Source organism: Oryctolagus cuniculus, chromosome 11 (genome assembly GCF_964237555.1).
Source record: "Oryctolagus cuniculus chromosome 11, mOryCun1.1, whole genome shotgun sequence".
NCBI classification, from domain to species: domain Eukaryota; kingdom Metazoa; phylum Chordata; class Mammalia; order Lagomorpha; family Leporidae; genus Oryctolagus; species Oryctolagus cuniculus.
The window spans coordinates 59955240-59974761 of NC_091442.1; the positions used below are offsets into that span (position 1 = coordinate 59955240).

Below are 19522 nucleotides of genomic sequence, written 5' to 3' on the forward strand. Positions count from 1 at the left end.
ACCATCTTCCACTGCTTTCCCAAATGCATTAGCAGGGAGCTAGATGGGAAGTGCAGCAGCCAGGAATTGAACTGGCACCTCTATGGGATGCTGGTACTGCAGGCGGCAGTTTTACCCACTATGACACAGCACTGGCCAAAGTATGTTATATTTTAAGAATTGCTTTTAGGGGCTGGCCTAGTGACTCAGTGGGTTAAGCCATTGCCTGCAATGCTGGCATCCCATGTGGGTGCCACTTTGCATCCTGGCTACTCCACTTCTAGTCTACCCTCCTGCTAATTTGTCTAGGAAAGCAGCAGAAGATAGCATGTACTTGGGCCCCTGCACCCACTTGGGAGACCCTGATGGAGTTCCAGGCTCCTGGCTTTGGCTTTGCCAATGTGGTCATTTGGGAACTGAAACAACAGACAGAAGATTGATTTAACTGTGTTTCAAATAAAATAAATAAAACTTAAAAAAAAAAAAAAAGAGGGATCAGTGCTATGGTGCAGTGGGTTTAAGCCATGGAGTGCTGGCATCCCATCTAGGAACTGGTACACCCAGTAGGAGACGTGGACGAAGCTCCTGGCTTCAGCCTGGCCCAGCCCAGTAGTTGTGGCCATTTGGGGAGTGAACCAATGGACGGAATCTCTCTGTATGTCTCTTCATTTCTCTCTGTGTAACTCTGTCTTTCAAATAAATAAATAAATCTTACCAAAAAAAAAAGAATTGCTTTTAAAAAGTCAATTTAGGTAAATGCTTTTTCCAAGAGAGAACTCCAATGTTTGATATGGGTTTGAGATTAGGCCTAAGGCAAAGACAAGTCACTCAGAATGGCTGTTTCCTTCAGACTTGTAGATACCCATAATGGTTGGTCAGGTATTTAAAGAATACTGTTTGATGGCAAAGATCCTCTAGAGTGCTTATCATTTATCACACCACTGCATATAGAGAGCTAGCCACTTTACAAGTAGATATATTTTTAGAATTTTTATTTATTTATTTTCACTTTACTTGAAAGGCAGAGAGATCTTCCATCTGTGGCTTCACTCCCCAATTGCCCACAACAGCCAAGGCCAACCAGGCTGAAGCCAGGAGACTGGAAACTAATCTGGATCTCCCATGTGGGCGAAGTTAGCCATCATGTACTACTTCCCAAAACACACATTAGCAGGAAGCTGGATTAGAAGCAGAGCAGGAGTTGAACCCAGGCTCTTGATAGGGAATGCAGGCACACTAGGTGGAGACAACCATTATGTCAAATGGTTGCCCCTACAAGTAGATATTATTATTCCTACTTTATAGAAGAGTAAACTGAAGCTCCAAGTGATAAAGAAGCTAATCTTGCTGACTTTAATTTCAAAATGTATCTTAAAATTCTGATGATTACCTACATTTCCATGGCTACCACCCTGCTCCAAGCCACCAGCCTCTTTCTCTTTTTTTCCTTCAATTTTTGTAATTATGGTAAAATGCACATACCATAAAAGTCACTGCATTAATCACTTTTAAGTGTACAGCCTGGTGTCATATTATGCAATCATCAGCACCATCCATCTCCATAACTCTTTTCACCTTGTAAAACTGCAACTCTGCACTCAGTAAACCATAACTCCTCATTCCCTCCCCTGGCAACTACCATTTTACTTGTTGTCCTTATGATTCTGACTACTCTAATTACCCCAAAGAAGTGAAACCATATAGTATTTTTCCTTTTTGCGACCACCTTATTTCACCTGGCACAATGCCCTCAAGGTTCATCCATGTTATTGCATACGTCAGAATTTCCTTCCTCTTTTTTTTAAGATTTATTTTTATGTATTTGAAAGAGTTACAGAGAAAGGTAGACACACACACACACACACACAGAGGGAGGGAGGGAGGGAGGGAGGGAGGGAGGGAGAGAGGGAGAGAATCTTCCATCCACTGGTTCATTCCCCAAATGACCACAATGGCCAGAGCTGAGCCGATCCCGATCCAAAGTCAGGAGCCAGGAACTTCTTCCGGGATTCCCATGTGGGCGCAGGGGCCCAAGGACTTGGGCCATCTTCCACTGCTTTCCCGGGCCACAGCAGAGAGCTGAATCAGAAGAGGAGCAGTTGGAACTCAAACTGGCGCCCATATGGGATGCCGGTGCTTCAGGCAGGGGCTTTAACCCACTGCACCACAGCACTGGCCCTGAGAATTTCCTTCCTGTTTTAAGCTGCATTATATCCCACTGTGTGTGTGTGTGTGTGTGTTATATACACTATGTTTTTGATTCATCTGTTGATAGACACTTGCTTTAACTATTGTAACAACACTGCTATAAATATAGGGTTTACAAATATCTCCTCAAGAATTTTTTTTTCAATTCAGATCCAGAAGTGGATAACACAGTAATTTTAATATTTTGAGAAACTGCTATACAGTCTTTCATAGCAGTTGTACCATATTACATTTCTACTAACAGTGCATAACCATTACAATTTATCTACATCCTCACCAACACCTTTTTTTTTTTAATAGTAGCCAATATGATGGGCATGAAGTGGCATCTCACTGTAATTCTGATTTGCAGGGCCAATGCTGTGGACACTGTGGCATGGTGGGTAAGGCCACCGCCTACGGTGCCTGAAGTCCTGGCTGCTCCACTTCCATTCCAGCTCCCTGCTAATGCGCCTGGGAAAGCAATGGAAGATGGCCCAAGTGCTTGGGCTCCTGCACCCACATGGAAGACCCAGAAGAAGCTCCTATCTCATAGCTTCGGCCTGTACCAGCCCCAGCCGTTGTGGCCACTTGGGGTTTTGGGGAGTGAACCAGCAGATGGAAGATATCTCTGCCTTTCTCACTCTCTGTAACTCTGCCTTTGAAATACATAAATAAAATCTTTAAAACATTTTCTATTTGCATTTCCTAATGTTCAGTGATACTGAGCATCTCTTAATGTGCTTATTACCAATTTAGATAATTTCTCTGGAGAATGATCTACTCAAGTCCTTTATCCACTTTTTAGTTATACACATACACATTTATTTTTATCTTTCATCACATATGTGATTTGCAAGTATTTTTTTTTCATATTATAGATTGCCTTGCTTTTCAATCCACAAGATTTGTTTTCATGAAGCTCAACTTATCTATATTTTTTGTTTTCACAAACAATAAAAATTAATGGCAAATCTATGTTGTAAAGGCTCTGCCTTATGTTTTCTTTTAAGAGATTCCTAGTTTTAGGTCTTACATTTAGGTTTTTGATTTTGAGTATTTTTTATGTATGGTATAAGGTAAGGATCCAACTTCATTCTTTTGCATATGGATAGCCAGTTCTCCTAGCACTATTTGTTGAAAGCCCATTCTTCTTTTTTTTTTTTTTTTAAAGATTTATTTATTTATTTGGAAGTCAGAGTTACACAGAGAGAGAAGGAGAGGCAGAGAGAGGGGTCTTCCATCTGCTGGTTCACTCCCCAGGTGGCTGCAATGCCAGAGCTGGGCCAATCCAAAGCCAGGAGCCAGGAGCTTCTTTCGGGTCTCCCATGTGGGTGCAGGGGCCCAAGGACTTAGGCCATCTTTTACTGCTCTCCCAGGCCATAGCAGAGTGCTGGATTGGAAGTGGGGCAGCTGGGACTCGAACCAGTGCCCACATGGGATACTGGCACTGCAGGCGGCAGTTTTATCTGCTGCGTCACAGCACCGGCCCTGAAAGCCCATTCTTTTTCCACTGAATGATACTGGCACCCTTGTCAAAAAAAGAAACACCTGATTATATATGCAAAGTTTATTTCTCTATTTTTTCCACTGGTCTTTATGTCTACCTTTATACCACTACTTTGTTGTTTTTTTTTTTTTAATATTTATTTATTTATTTGACAGGTAGAATTATAGACAGTTAGAGAGAGAGAGACGGAGAGAAAGGTCTTCCCTCCATTGGTTCACTCCCCAAATGGCCACTACGGCTGGCGCTGTGCCAATCTGAAGCCAGGAGCCAGGTGTTTTTCCTGGTCTCCCATGCAGGTGCAGGGGCCCAAGTACTTGAGCCATCCTCCACTGCACTCCCGGGCCACAGCAGAGAGCTGGACTGGAAGAGGAGCAACCAGGACTAGAACCCGGCGCCCATATGGGATGCCAGCGCTGTAGGTGGAGGATTAACCAAGTGAGCCACAGTGCCGGCCCCCACCACTACTTTGTTTTGATTACTGTACCTCTGTAGTAAGTTTTGAAATCAGGAAGTGTGGGTCTTCCAGCTTTGTTCTTTTTCAAGATTGTTTTGGCTAGCTGGGGATTCTTGGGATTACATATGAACTTTAGATGTTTTTTTTCTATTACTGCAATAAAGGTCATTGGGATTATAGGGACGGCATTGAATTTGTAGACTGCTCTGAGTAATGTTGACATCTTAATATTAAGTCTTGGAATAGGTGTTGTGGTGCAGTGTGTTAAGCCACCATTTGGGATGTCCCCATCCTATATCAGTGCGCCTTTTTTGGGTCCTGTCTACTTCACACTTATTGCTACCATCCCTGGGAAGCTGCACATGAAGGCCTAAATACTTGGGTCCCTGCCATCTATGTGGGAGGTTCAGATGTGGTTTCTTACTTCTTGCTTCAGCCTGGCTTTGTCCCTGCTGTTGCAGGCATTTGGGGGAGTAAACCAGTTTATAGAAGATTCTCTCTCTCTCTCTCTCTCTTTTTAAAGATTTATTTATTTACTTGAAAGGCAGAGTTGCAGAGGCAGAAGCAGAGAGAGAGAGAGAGAGAGACAGTCTTCCATTTGCTGGTTCACTCTTCAGATGACCACAATGGCCAGAGCTGTGCCGATCCGAAGCCAGGAGCTTCTTCTGGGTCTCCCACACGGGTGCAGGGGCCCAAGGACTTCGGCCATCCTCTACTGCATTCCCAGGCCATAGCAGAGAGCTGGATAGGAAGTGGAGCAGCTGGGACACAAACCGGTGCCCATATGGGATGCTGGCACTGCAGGCGGCGGCTTTGTCCACTACACGACAGTGCCAGCCCCATATCTCTGTCTTTCCCTCTCTCTGTCACTCTTTCAAATCAATAAGTCTTTAGAAAAAAATTGTCTTCCAATTCATGAAGCTGAAAAATATTTCCATTTATTTTAGCAATGTTTTTTATTTTTCATTGTACATGACTCTCACCTCCTTGGTATTTCCTAAGTACTGCATTTTAAAAAATGCTATCATAGATGGAATTGTTTTCACAATTTCCTTTTTCATATTGTTCATTGTTACTAGATAGGAATGCAATTTATTTCTGTGTGATGACTTTGTATTCTGCTGCTTTGCTGAATTCATTTATTAGTTTAACAGGACTTTTTGGCAACATGTTTTCTACATATAAGATCACATCATCTGCAAACAGAGATTATTTTACTTCTTCCTGGGGGGCCTGTAACTCAATGCAGGTTTCCCACATAGGTGGCTGGGACTCAACTACTTGAGCCACTCAACTACCTGCTGCCTCCAAGTATACATTAGCAGGAAGCTGGAATGCAGAGCAGGGTTGGGATTATTATTATTTTTTTTTTTTTTTTAAGATTTATCTATTTGTACGGCAAAGTTAAGAGAGAGGGAGAGATTGGGCGGGGGGGGATCTTCTGCTGGTTCACTCCCTCAGTGTCTGCAGCCTGGACCAGGTTGAAGCCTGGAGTCTAGAACTACATCTGGGTCTCTTATGTGGGTGGCAGGAGCCCAAGTAATTGGGGCACCTGCTGCTGCTTTCCCAGCTGCATTAGCAGGGAGATGGATCAGAAGTGGGAGCAGCTAGGACTTGAAACTGTGCTGTGATATGGGATGCTGGCATTACAGGTAGCAGCTTAGCCCTCTGTGCTCCAAGCCAGCCCCTCAGAGCCTAGAATTTAACACAAGCATTCTGATATGGGATGTAGATATCCCAAGTACTATATTTCTTTTTCCTACCTAACTGTTCCTCCATTTTCTCTTGGCTGAATGACTGCAACAACCTTCTAAACCAGCCTCCTTGCTTCCATCTTCACTTCTTTGTAATATTTATTTTTTATTTGAGAGGCACAGAGAGAAAGATTGGCAGAGAGAGAGCAAGAGTTCCCAAATGTTGACTCACTTTTCAAATGCCTGCAATGGCCAGGGGCCTAACGCTGGGAGGTAAGAACTCATTCCCACGTGGGTAGCAGAAACTCAACTACGTGAGTCACCAGAGCTGCTTCCCAGGGTCCACATTAGCAGGAAGCTGGACTCAGAAGCCAGAGCTGCAACTTGAACCGAGACCCTCTAATATGGGACATGGGCATCTTAACCTCTAGCGCAAATACTGCTCCCTCTTTCCCACCACAGTACTTTCTAAATGGCAGCCAAAAACAGTCACTTTATATACTTCTTTGCTCAAAACCCTCCAATGCTATCCATCTCGCTCAGAGAAAAGCACAAATTCTTAAATGAACTATAAGATCTTAAATGATCTGATCTCTGGTTTGCTTTCTGACTCCATCTCTTCCCACTCCCTCAACTTCTCCAATTCCATTAACACTGCCTCTTTCCTGAGCTCTAAAACCACCCTGAGGTGACTGTTTCACTGCTGCTTTCCTTTGCCTTGAATGGTCTTCCCCTGGATAACTGCTTGCTTACCCAGTTCCTTCAAGTCTTTACTCAAATGTCATTCAGTGATAATAATAAAACTAAGTTAAATAATAAATATTACAATATACAAAACCATAAATAAAATTACAATAATCAGAATTACAAAACCCCTAAATACATCCTATTCTTCCCTGCCTTCATTTGTCTCCTCATTTATCCCTAATACTCCATATGCTTTACTATTTTTTATTCTTTATCTCCCCCCAGTGCATACGCAAAGAGGGCAGAGATTTTTACATTTCTTCATTGGCTTGCAATCAGGGTCTAGAACAGGGCCCACCACATAATAAATATGTATGTATTTTTAAACTTCTTTATTAATTTGAAAGGCAGAGAGGCAGACACACACAAATCTCACATCTGCTATTTCACTTCTCAAATGCTCCTAACAACTAGGGCTGGGCCAAGTCAAAGTCAGGGGTCTGAAACTCATTCAGGTTCCCACACGTATGTTACAGACCCAAATACTTGAGATATCACCTGATGCCTCCCGGAGTGTACATCAGTAGGAAGCTCAAATTGGAAGAAAAGGTGGGAATTGAATGTAGGCACGCTGATACGGGATGCAGGTGTCCCAAGTGGTATCTTAGCCACTCTGCCAAATTCTCATCCCTAAATATATTTTTAAATGAATACATGAATTAAAATAATTTTCCTAAATACTCATTAGAATTTTGGTAAAGCTAGAATTCAACTCAAGATTGGTTCCAAACCTTCTCTGACATTATACTGTTTTCTCAAAATGGCCTGTTGTCCCAAATTAAGTTCAGGATGGCTTTCCACCATTCAGGAGAGATCAATCATGGCGACTCCAAACAAAGCCTCACAGAGAAGACATAAAAAACTGTGCTAAGTGCACTTCAAGCTTTTAACCTGTCGGGCTAATCTGCTTACTTTTTCCTTCTGCTTATGTTTACACAATGAACCAAATCACATTCCTTTTTCTTTCTTTTATTTTTTTTTAAGGGTTTATTTTATTTATTTGAAAGGCAGAATTAGAGAGGGAGAAAGAGAGAGAATCTTCTGGTTCACTCCTCAAATGGCTGCAATGGCCAGAGCAGGCCAAAGCCAGGAGTCTGGAACTCCATTCTGGTCTCCCACATGGGTGGCAGGAGCACAAGTACTTGGGCCATCTTCTGTTGCTTTCCTAGGCACATTAGCAGGGAGCTGGATTGGAAGGGGGGCAGCCAGGACTCAAACCAGCACCACAATGCCAGCTTCTTTTTTAAAAATAAAAATATTTATTTATTTAAAAGAGTGGCAGAGAGACAGAGAGATATAGAAAGATCTTCCATTTGCTGGTTCACTCCTCAAATGACCGTAACAGCTGAAGCTGGGCCTGACAGGAGCTCCATCTCAGTCTCCCATTTGGGTGGCAGGGGCCCAAGCACTTGCTCCACTTTCTGCTGCTTCCTCAGGCACATTTGCAGGGAGCTGGATTGGAAGCAGAGAAGCTGGGACTTGAACCATCACTTCTATATGGAATGATACCATTGCAAGCAGTGGCTTCAACACACCACCACAATGCCAGTTTGCATGTACCTTTTCTTACCCTCAGTCTTCTCCCACAAAAAAATTATTCTGCCAGATATTTAACGGATTTTACTCCTATTTGTGTAGAAAACGAATCTAAAGCGTGCTTATTTTTCCCTGAGACAGAGGCAGAGGTGTATAATGCAAAGTTTACATGGAGACTCAATAGCTCAAAGGAGGAGGATAAACTCACGGCCCTATTAAGGTGCCCCATTGTACCCCTCTTCAGTCCTTCAGCTGTGTAAATACAAGAATGCTGGGAGATCAAAGAATAAGATCTATTATAATTTCACCAGAATCTGTGACATAAAAAGAATTACATGGTCTTGATTTCCTGCATTTACAAGATCTAGAAGAAGGATTTTCTGTGTGTGAATGAGTCACTTTTTAAAAAAAATTTTTTATTTTTTTTATTTTTTGACAGGCAGAGTGGACAGTGAGAGAGAGAGACAGAGAGAAAGGTCTTCCTTTGCCGTTGGTTCACCCTCCAATGGCCGCCGCTGCCGGCGTGCTGCAGCCGGCGCACCGCGCTGATCCGATGGCAGGAGCCAGGAGCCAGGTGCTTCTCCTGGTCTCCCATGGGGTGCAGGGCCCAAGCACTTGGGCCATCCTCCACTGCACTCCCTGGCCATAGCAGAGAGCTGGCCTGGAAGAGGGGCAACCGGGGCAGAATCTGGCACCTCGACCGGGACTAGAACCTGGGGTGCTGGCACCGCAAGGCGGAGGATTAGCCTAGTAAGCCGCGGCACCAGCCAAATGAGTCACTCTTAGTCTCCAGGGCAACACATTGGGAGAAAACACACACTATGAATTGCTATGACAAGACACCAACACTGGGGCAGGTGTTTGGTGCAGCAGTTACGATGACACTTAGGATGCCCGAATCCTGTATTGTAGTGACAGTTTGTGTCAAGCTCCACTCCTGGTTCTAGCTTCCTGCTAATTTGCATGTGGAAGGCAGCAGGCTCTGGCTCAAGGAGCTGGATCCCTGTCTGATTGTTGTAGGTATCTGAGGAATGAAGGAGCAGATGGGAGCTCTTTCTCAATTGTTCCAATAAACAAATAAATATTTTCAACTATTGAAAAAGGGGAGGGGATGAGGGTGAACTAACCTTGAGCTCAGTGAAAACTGTTAAGCATGTACAAGCTAGTGAAGTGCAGATGGAAAACCTGGAAGCTACCCCTTGCTCACCCTCTATGTCCAGACCAAATAGCAAGGCAGCTACAACATCGATGAAATGCTACCATATGGGAGTGGAAGAGAAAGGAGGAAAAACAAGTATAAAGAAAGCTCCTCATTTCTAACTTAGCTTTAAAGCTACCAAAAGATGCAAGGTGGCTCCAAATATAAAGGCGAATCTCCTCTGGCCTAAAAGGCCATAGTCAGACCAGACTTGGCACAAACCCAGCTGACTGCAGCAGTAGCTCAATTCACAGACAGGTAAGTAAGTAGGTGTCTCCCACCTCATCTACTCCCAGTCAAATCACTTAAGGATATACAGTTACAGTGTTTATATTTAACAACAAATTTTGACAGAAGAGATCAAACATTTTACTTCATAGCTATATATATACAGTTAGGATATTAATACATATATTATTGAGTAAGTGAATTGTGCAAGGTTAAATGATGATGTGCTTTATGTTCTATCTGTTCATTGGCCCCTAGGTCAGCCAATCTGATCTCAGACTCCATGGCAACAGGCTCTATCACTATGAGCTACAAGACGATATTCTTCATGCCTTTTTTTTTTTTTTTAAATAAAGCATTTTCCACAGAAACTGCTGCAAACACTGTCAGTGAATCGTCTCTAAATATAGACAAATAAATAATGCTGCCATTCTGGTATCCTAAAAATGAACTCTCTGTGTGTGGGCTTGAGGGATGAAAAGCAATGATAATGAATCTATGCAAATAACAAGGGACCCGAAAAAACCTAGAGACTTTTCCCTATTTAATTTCACTGGAGAATTCAGGAATCTCTGAATGGCCAGAAAACTAATACTAGGATAGATTGAGGGATTAATAAAAGGGAGTGCTGCCTAGCTGAGATCACAATATTGAAGCTTCCCATGCCACAAGATACAGACACAACTAAAGGTTTTAATATATGACTGCTGCCCTTTTTAAATTTCCCACAACTTTTTTTTTAATGTTAAAATGCACATCAAAGCTCAGACCCTGGGCCCTTATTCTCCAAGTTCTCAATCAGCTCATATAGTCCTCAAAATTCTATTGTCTGTCCTCTTCTCTGCACAGTCACACCACCCCGCCTTGCCCCACCAATATGTTTAAAGCAAAATCTTGCTGTGTCCAAGAAATACTACATGTGCTCTTCACATTCCACATGCCCCATTCCTTCTCCCTCAACTACGGATCTTGAAGCAAAGAGGGAACAAGATAACTACAAATTGGATGAAGAAACTAGACAAAACAACCAACCAACCAACCAACCAACACCACCACCAAAAAAAATTTTTTTGTTTTTTTCCAATAGTGCACATAAACACTCTAAAATCTACCTGACATATTACAAACTGTTTGCCCTTTCTGCCATGCTTTCACCAGTAACTGATATAGTTTTCTAAGTAAGTACTTTGGTCCCTGCCATCACACAGTGATGAGTAAGTGCTGAGAATCAGACTAAGTCTGAGACACCAGGGTCAAAATTAGATGGGAAATCTCATTTCTAACTGGTTCACATTGCTTTGAGCTTTTTAAAAATTACAGTAATTACATAAAGTTTATATATATAAAAAAACACATGTATACATAAAATATGCATCAAATTTACCATTTTGACCATTCTGTGGTGTATGGTTCAGTGATATTATGCATAATCATAATGTGCATTACGGAGAAAAACTAGTTTCAGGCACAAAGCCATAGTGTTAAGAGACTATAGGGCCGGTATTGTGGCACAGCAGTTAAAGCTGCCACCTGCGGTGCCAGCATCCCACATGGGCGCTGGTTAGAGACCTGACTGCCCCATTTCCAATTCAGCTCTCTGCTATGACCTAGGAAAACAGTGGAAGATGGCCCAAATGCTTGGGCTCCTGCACCCACATGGGAAACCCGAAAGAAGCTCCTGGTTCTGGATCGGCTCAGCTCCAGACTTCTCTCTCTCTCTCCTCCCACCCCCGCCTCTGCCTCTGCTTTCAAAATAAATAAATAATTTTTTTTTTTTTTTTTAAGAGAGACTAGGGGCCGGCACTGTGGCGCAGTAGGTTAATCCTCCACCTGCAGCACCGACATCCCATATGGGCACCAGTTATAGTCCCGGCTGCTCTTCTTCCAGTCTAGCTCTCTGCTACAGCCTGGGAAAGCAGAAGATGGCCCAAGTGCTTGGGCCCCTGCACCTGCATGGGAGACCAGGAAGAAGCACCTGGCTCCTGGCTTCGGATTGGTGCAGCTCCAGCCGTTGCGGCCATTTGGGGGGTGAACCAACGGAAGGAAGACCTTTCTCTCTGTCTCTCCCTCTCACTGTCTGTAACTCCACCTCTCAAATAAATAAAAAAAAATATTTTAAAAAAATAAAAGAGAGACTACAGCCATTCTTTCAATGATATTTAATGAACATGCATTTATTGTAAAAGTCACTTACACAGAATACTCCTCAACTTACACTGGGGTTATGTCCGAATAAACCCATCATTAAGTTCAAAATACAGCAGGTAAAAAATGTGTTGAATACATCTAACCTACTGAACACTATTGCTTAGCAACACAGCACACTTTAGAGCATCGCTTGTTTACCCTCATGATTATGTGGCTGACTTAAGAGCTGTGGCTTACTGCTGTTGACCAGCATCACCACAGAGGATCATACTGCATACACTGGCCTGGGAAAAGACCGAAATTCAGAGTACGGTTTCTCCTGAATGTGTGTTGCTTTTGAACCATCATAAAGTAAAAAAAAAAAAAAAAATCGTAAGTTGAACCATCAAAAGTTGGGGATATGAATAATAAATTAGTCAAATGTTACGAATCTGACATCACTGTCCAGTAAAATCACCAACACAAGTATATCTAGTATGTTTTTTACACACTAAATGTAGTTTCTTATGTGCCTGTCTCACTTTCCAAATGGTTCCAAAGCAGATGGATGTGTAGATCTCTTTGTCAGCACTAACTTCCAAAGAACCCACCAGGGAAGACTAACAGAATACACAGCAGACAGAATTCTAGAAATTCTTAGAACTGAGAAAATCTTTCCTGTAACTGTTTCAAATTTCCCAAGAATTCTTAAGGTATGACCCAGAAAGTGGGGCAGAAGTAAACTTTAGTAGAAAAAATAAATTATATTGGGGGCCAGCACTGTGGCGTAGCAGGTAAAGCTGCCGCCTGCAGTGACAGCATCCCATATGAGCACCAGTTCCAGACCTGGTTGTTCCACTTCTGATCCAGCTCTCTGCTATGGCCTGGGAAAGCAGTAGTAGATGGCCCAACTCCTTGGGCCCCTGCACCCATGTGGGAGACTCGGAAGAAGCTCCTTGCTCCTGGCTTCGGATTGGCCCAGCTCCGGCAGTTGCAGCCAAATGGAGAATGAACCAGCGGATGGAAGACCTCTCTCTCTCTCTCTGCCTTTCCTTCTCTCTCTGTGTAACTCTTTCAAATAAATACATAAATCTTTTTTAAAAATTTAAGAAAAAATAAATATTAAAGCTATTTTTTAGAAAGCCTCTATTAGGCCTCTTACATGTCACATTTGCTCTATACCATCACATAACATTTTACTGTATTCCTGTAACTTTTTTTTCCTGCTTTATTTTTTTAAATATCCTGTGCCAGTAAACATACAAAAGTATATTTATGGATCTCAGAAAGGCAGGAAGTTGAATGAACAGAATATTTTCTCAGTGCTTATGTCTTCCCCAATATGAAAGCCCTAGGCTCTGATCACAGGAGGCTACTTTCCTCAAATAACAGCAGCGATTTTACTTACTGAGTATTTACTGTGTTCCAAACGCTAGGCTCAGGGTTTATATAGGTCATCACATTTATCTGAATTTAACACAATCTAAAATATTACTTTTAGATACCAACAGTAGAAACTTTAAATTAAAAATTCATGACTAGGAAATCACTACAGTATTCTTTAAACACATACAAGGATGAAGAAAAAAAATCATCCATAATCTGTAACTTAGAGATAACTGCAATTAATGAGAGCAATGTTTTCAGGTATATCTTTCTATAGTCTGTTTCTGTATTTGTATGGAATTTGTATCCATAATGGACATGTTTCCACATCTGATAACTTTTTAAAAGATACATTTATTTGTTTGAAAGGCAGAAAGATAGGAGCAGCCAGGAGGGAGGGAGGAAGAAAGGAAGAGAGGCAGAGAATCTTCCATCCATGGGTTCCCCAAATGGCCACAATAGCTGGGTCTAGGCCAGGCCAAAGTCAGAAGCCAGAAACTTTTCAGGTCTCCCAAATGGGTGGCAGGAACTCAGATACTTAAGCCATCATTTGCCTCTTCCCAGACTTAGAAGGGAGCTGGATCAGAAGTAGAGTTACCTAGGACTTGAACCAGTGCTTTGATATGTAAGCATCCCAAGGGGTGGCTTAACCACTGCACCACAATGCCCACCCCTCTAGTAAGTTTGATGTAATTTACATGACAGAGAGTATATTTATAACATTTTTTCAACTATTAAAACCATAATAATTTTTCATTTAGTTACATTTAACATAAAGTCATTTTAGTATCTAACTAATGCCCTATTACATGCAAGTACTATACTTTATTTAACCATTGCCCTATTACTGAAAATTTAGGCTGCCATTAATTTTTGTAACAATGCTATGATGAACACCCTTCATTTACATTTATCATAAACTCCCCAGTATAAGTACATTCGATAGTTTCAGAGGTAAAAAAAAAAATTTTCCCTGAGTTCACGCTAGTTAACGAAACACAAGTAGTCATATCTTCAAATATTATGTTCCCCCAGTAACAAATCATGTCTACTTCCCAGGTCTCACAGTGTTGCCCTGGGGTTCCAGGACATTTACCTGGGCAGCATTTCCCATTCTTATTTTTCTTCAATTCATGTCCCTCTTTAATAATATAAATTCCCTTTTCCCCATATATTCTACTATTTTAATAATATTAGCACCCTTTCCTGCCCCCTACCTACTTGAAAACCACTGACCTAAGAAAATGAATAGGGAGGATTGGATAAAGTTATATGGGGAGATACTCTCTTTGCTATTAATGTTTTATACATTCCTTGTCACTTGTCACTTGACAAGACACTGGCTCTTGTCAAAGTACTTCAGTAGTTTAGTGACCAACTCAGAATGTAAAACCTCTAAAAACACAAAAGAATAGCACTCCAACTCTTCAATATTAATTAAAACAAGGGAATGGAGAAAATGGAAATTTTAATATTTGTGATTTGACCTTTGGTCCACTTATCCTGGATTTTTGTACATTAGTAATTTTGAGGAATCTTCACACAGAGTACTTCAGATAAATCTTATACTTTCACAAATATATGGAGAAAGATATCAAATCACAGAGAGAAAAGCAGAGGCGACTAAATTTTCAGAAGTAGACCCCAAAGATAAATGTCCTAAGATTTGAAAGTATAGCAGAACCAATGGCTGAAAGTAAAAAATGAAAACAAAATCCCAAAACTAACTAATCATCATCTGTAAGTCAAAAGGTCAAAGATGGCCAGGAAAGAAAAAGAGATATTAATCTTCTTAAGGAATGTACGTTCACAATTTGGCCCCTGAGCATTAAATTAGAAAGTATACTTCCAAAAACAATAATATTTGGCTTAAATATTTATATTATACTTAGATCCATTTTAAAAAGTATCTTACATGGGTTGAAAATCTCTTATGGCTTCCTCAGAAATTACATGTGAACTAAAAACACAAGTCGTAGATCCTTATTTTATTCCTAAATTGTACTAATAGTGGTTAATGTTAACTAAAGCCTTAAAATGACCAGGAACCATCTTAACAGCTTTATTTTATAGGTATTAACTCTTTTAATCCTGACAACAACACTAGGAGATGAGTACTACTATTACCCTCATTACACACGTAAGAAATGGAGAGGTTAAGTGATTTGCCCAAGGTTGCAGAAGTAACAGTCATCAAAGCTGGGATTTAAACTGCAGACTCCAGAAGCTCTTGATAGGCCATAGAACAACAGGGGTGGGGTAGGGGACTAGGTAGGAGGACATCAAAGAGAATAAGAACATACAGTAAATTCTAGGCAAGGAAATGGCCCCTATCAATTTTGCAGAATGTCCTTCTACCATACATCAATTTTTAATTATCCCTAACAGAGTGATGCTAAAATACCTTTTGTAAAAGTTTCCCTCCTCAAAAAAGAGAGAGAGAGAGAGAGTAAAAAGAAACTGAAATCTTACTTCTCTAAAACCTTCCAACAGCTTTTCTTTTCTTTGACCTTTTCCAAAACCTTGATGGTTAGAAAACAAAGATTTAAAAAGAAGGCACTTTCAGTTCAAATAAAACAATCTCTTGCTAATCTGGTGATTTCTCCTTTAGTAATTACTTAAGCATTTAGGAAAGACTTTAGGTCTATCCCACCTACCCTCAAATGGAAGGAAAAGCAAGTTAACAAAACCATCATCTTTTAATATCACAGCAGTTCTCTTCCCCCTCAAAGGCTATTCCTGTCCTAGTTGCAGACAGGGAACTGCTCCCAGTGACGTCAGAGCAGTCTCCCAGCAACGATTAATGAGGGTTGTCCACCACAGGGGTTTCCTGAAAAGCTAGCAAGAAATTATCCACATATTTGCGGCAATATCAAGATGCAAAGATGTGATGGAATTTCTTTTAACCCTTGTGGGTACAATCTCTGACAAGTTTCTAAATAGGTTATTCTTCTAGAATGTTTTCCATTCACGCTAGAATTATCTTCCTTTTTCTTGTCTCCTTCACTTCTTTTCAAATAAAGTTAATTTTGTTAGTTTGAAATGTTTATGGTTGAAATAAGTATTACTATAATTGAGCTACCATCGGAAAAAAGACTGCAAAATATAAACTGTAAAGCAACATTATTCCTCTTTTCACTTTATACATAAAGAATTTAGGGTAAATGAAAGCACAGAACAGAAAAGAAAATCAAGATAGAAAATAAACCAGTCATTCATATAGGCTCTTTTCCACAGAGGCTATCCAAACACATATTCACAGAGGAGCAATCCTTAAATTTCCCTAGGCTCTCTTGTCTACTGAGTTTTCAAACTGACCTCTGCAGGTAGTGCTCCAGAGATCAGCAGTATTAAAATGCAGTTGCTTATAATGGAACTGGAAGCCCAAAGATTCAATCCAAAAAAATGGGTGGGGCTGTTAGGCTCGCACCTAAGTATATCTAACAATTTCTTCCTGAAGCTTCCCTTTAGCTACATATATTCAAAATTAGAATGTTACCCTAACAAGAAATTTTATATAACTAGTTATTTTTGAAGTCCGAGAAACAGCATACAAACTGCCTGATCAGGAGCAGTGCAAATAAAAATTCCAAATTCTAAAACTGAACCTAGGATTATTAATGCATCCTAGGTTCCAAAATCTGCTTATGACCTCTTTTTCTTTTCATATTTAGAAGCAATTAGGTAAAATGCATTAACAGCAGGACATATAGGGTTAATACAGGCAGCCTGCTTCAGCAACCCTGACTTTGGTCTGAGCCTATTCTAAAAGGAAACAAACAAAACAGCACCCCTATCATTAAAACATCCCACTTTGGCTTCAGCTCTATTCAATGGTACCCAGTTATCATTATCAAGTCAAAGATGGGAAAACGCACCGCACAGCTTCAGATGGATTTTTCTTCTTCCTTCTCTCCGTCCCCTCCCTTTCAGAAGAGAAAGACTGCAAACAAAATCACTACGTCACTGGAGGTAGAGGGAATCCCATCTCCGCACTCTTTAGAAACCAAAGCCAGCAAACAAAAACAAGCCAATTATAAGAAAGAAACGAGTAATCCAAAATAAGAATCGGTTAAACCAGAAGAAATTCATACGATAATTTCAACACATCAAAAGGCATGTTTTAGCAAAAAGGTCTAACAAATTCTTCCTATGATCTTCATAATGAAAGAAGCTTCCTACACATAGCAAAGGCGACATATTTCTCCTTATCACATTTAAAGACTAGGGGACGGTTACATAAAGACATAGGACAGAGAGACATATTCACCAGCCGGGTGTGGATTGCTGGGTAATGACACAGTGAAGGATATTTATAGGGGATTCCCTGCTTCCTGCAATGTGCGTCAACAGCATCACCAAAGAGAACAGAAATCACCACCATTCTCATAAGCTAAATCTGAATGAAGCATCGCTTGAAATAGCCATGGAAGAGACATCTGAATAGAGTAAAAGTTCTAGCAAACCTAATCTTGCAAACGTTTTAAAGATAAAAAACAGCAAATGAAAATGCTCACAAAATCCTAACAGATTGTAACACATGAAAATTCTCTAATTTCCCTTGTGTGTATTATAGTTACATCAGCCAAGATAGAAAAGAAACTATCTTTGTAGCTTCTTTCCTACCTAATCTGTGGAGTTCAAGGACTTTTATAAAAAGAAAATTATCCAAAACTCACCCAGATGGATCTGCACTTACACCAACAGCAAGCTCACATTATTAATGGAGACCTCATTGTAAGAATCTGTTCTGCCGGAATTTTGCCGGAAGAATTTCCTTCTGGGAAACCTGTGCCTCTTCCCCCGCCCCCTTCACCCTTGAATGAAATGCTACTGATCCTTGCTGCTGCGTCTCCAGCAAGCTAATTGCTCTGACAAGCAGCTCTGAAGCAGACCATGGCCCAGCTGTTCAGAGAGATGTCACCCAGCGCTCTGCCAACAGTCACACTGGAACATGCACTCACAGACACACACATACACAGAGGCTGCAAAAGCAACCCCCACTCCGACCTCCTCTTGGAGCTCTCATTCAAGTACTTCAATGGCACGCCTGCCTCCACCTGCTCTGAGGACAGCTTTTAAAGACACAGCAGCAGGAGCTCCTTTTTGCTGCATATGTTGAGACACAAAATTGTCTTTCAGTGAGAATAACAGGATGAGGGCATGTACTGAATTAAAAGTTCACCTTTAAATTTACCTTGCCTTTTTCTGACCTGCAGAATAACCAAGGCTGGAGAAACAGTCTTTGCCTAAAAGCTACTGGGTTGCATGTTAGGTGAAAAAGAAAGACCAAACCTAGTTGCAGAGGATTTCTTTCCAGCAAGCTATATTTAGTAAAATCATTTTTCATTTTGGGGCAGGAGGTAGGCAGCAGAGAATACCGGTAGCTACCTATTCATCCTCCTATATTTCCCCCATGAATGCAGAGAAAACTGCCTATAAAATGAGGGAATAAGGAAGCCATGAAGGCACCTTTCCTGATAGAACTGATAAAAAAGAATGAGAATAGAGAATATAAAAGTGGGACCAAAGATAAATAAATAAAGGAGATCAGGACAATGAAGTAGTAATTCTATAAAGTATACAAGACTCTGAGACAGCAAATTTAGGCACAACATTCAGGTTCTAATTTCTAAGACTCCAAGGAAATGTAGTAATAATCTCTATTACTACAGAAAGACGCATCTACTCATTCATTCAAACACATATTTGCAATAGGCTTATGTTCCTACCATGAGCCAGTCAGAATTTGCAAGCTGAAAACCAGGTCAAATGGGCACTAAAACAAAACCTAACATTCACTATAAAATTTAAAGAAAATCCAGACACTCACAATGTAATATTCAAACTTGTAGGACACAACCAACCTAAATTTACTTGAAGAATCAAGTAAATTTACTTGAATAATCAAGATAATTTCAATTCACACAGGAAAAGGAATGAATGGTCAAAACATCAAGATGACACAGACATTGGATTTTAATTGCCTGACAATGATCTTAAACTAGGTATCATAAAAATGTTCCAGACCCAGTGCTGTGGCGTAGCGGATAAAGCTACTGTTTGTGGTGTCAGCATCCAATATTGGCACCGGTTTGAGTCTCAGATGCTCTACTTCTGATCCAGCTCCTTGCTAATGGCCTGGGAAAACAGCAGAAGATGGCCCAAGTACATGAGCCCCTATAACCACATGGGAGACTTGGAGGAAGCTCCTGGCTCCTGGCTCCAGATTCACCCAGCTCTGGCCATTTCCGCCACTTGGGAGTGAACCAGCAGATGGAAGATGTCTGTCTGTCTGTCTCTCTGTAACTCTGCCTTTCAAATAAATCTTAAAAAAAAAAAAAAAAAGAATGGCTATTATCCAAGAGAGCTGCTGGTGGTAACATGGAGAAAGAGGATATTTTAAAAATAAAATATTTTAAAATTATTTTATTCAAATAACTATAAATGCAAAATTCCATATTTACAGAAAATAT

At 40.8% G+C, this 19522-nt stretch overlaps 1 protein-coding gene across 50 annotated transcripts in view; it reads right to left on the bottom strand.

Moving 5' to 3' along the window:
* Nucleotides 1-19522, bottom strand: part of R3HDM2 (R3H domain containing 2) — a 173544-nt gene that overhangs the window by 67060 nt on the left and 86962 nt on the right. For 3 of the 50 annotated variants that reach the window (XM_070052446.1, XM_070052452.1, XM_070052453.1), the window contains one exon: nucleotides 16925-16989. The exons of the other annotated variants lie outside the window; for them this stretch is intronic. The gene's annotated coding sequence lies outside the window, so the exon portion shown is untranslated. The remainder of the gene's footprint in view (nucleotides 1-16924; nucleotides 16990-19522) is intronic. 50 annotated transcript variants of the gene reach the window in all.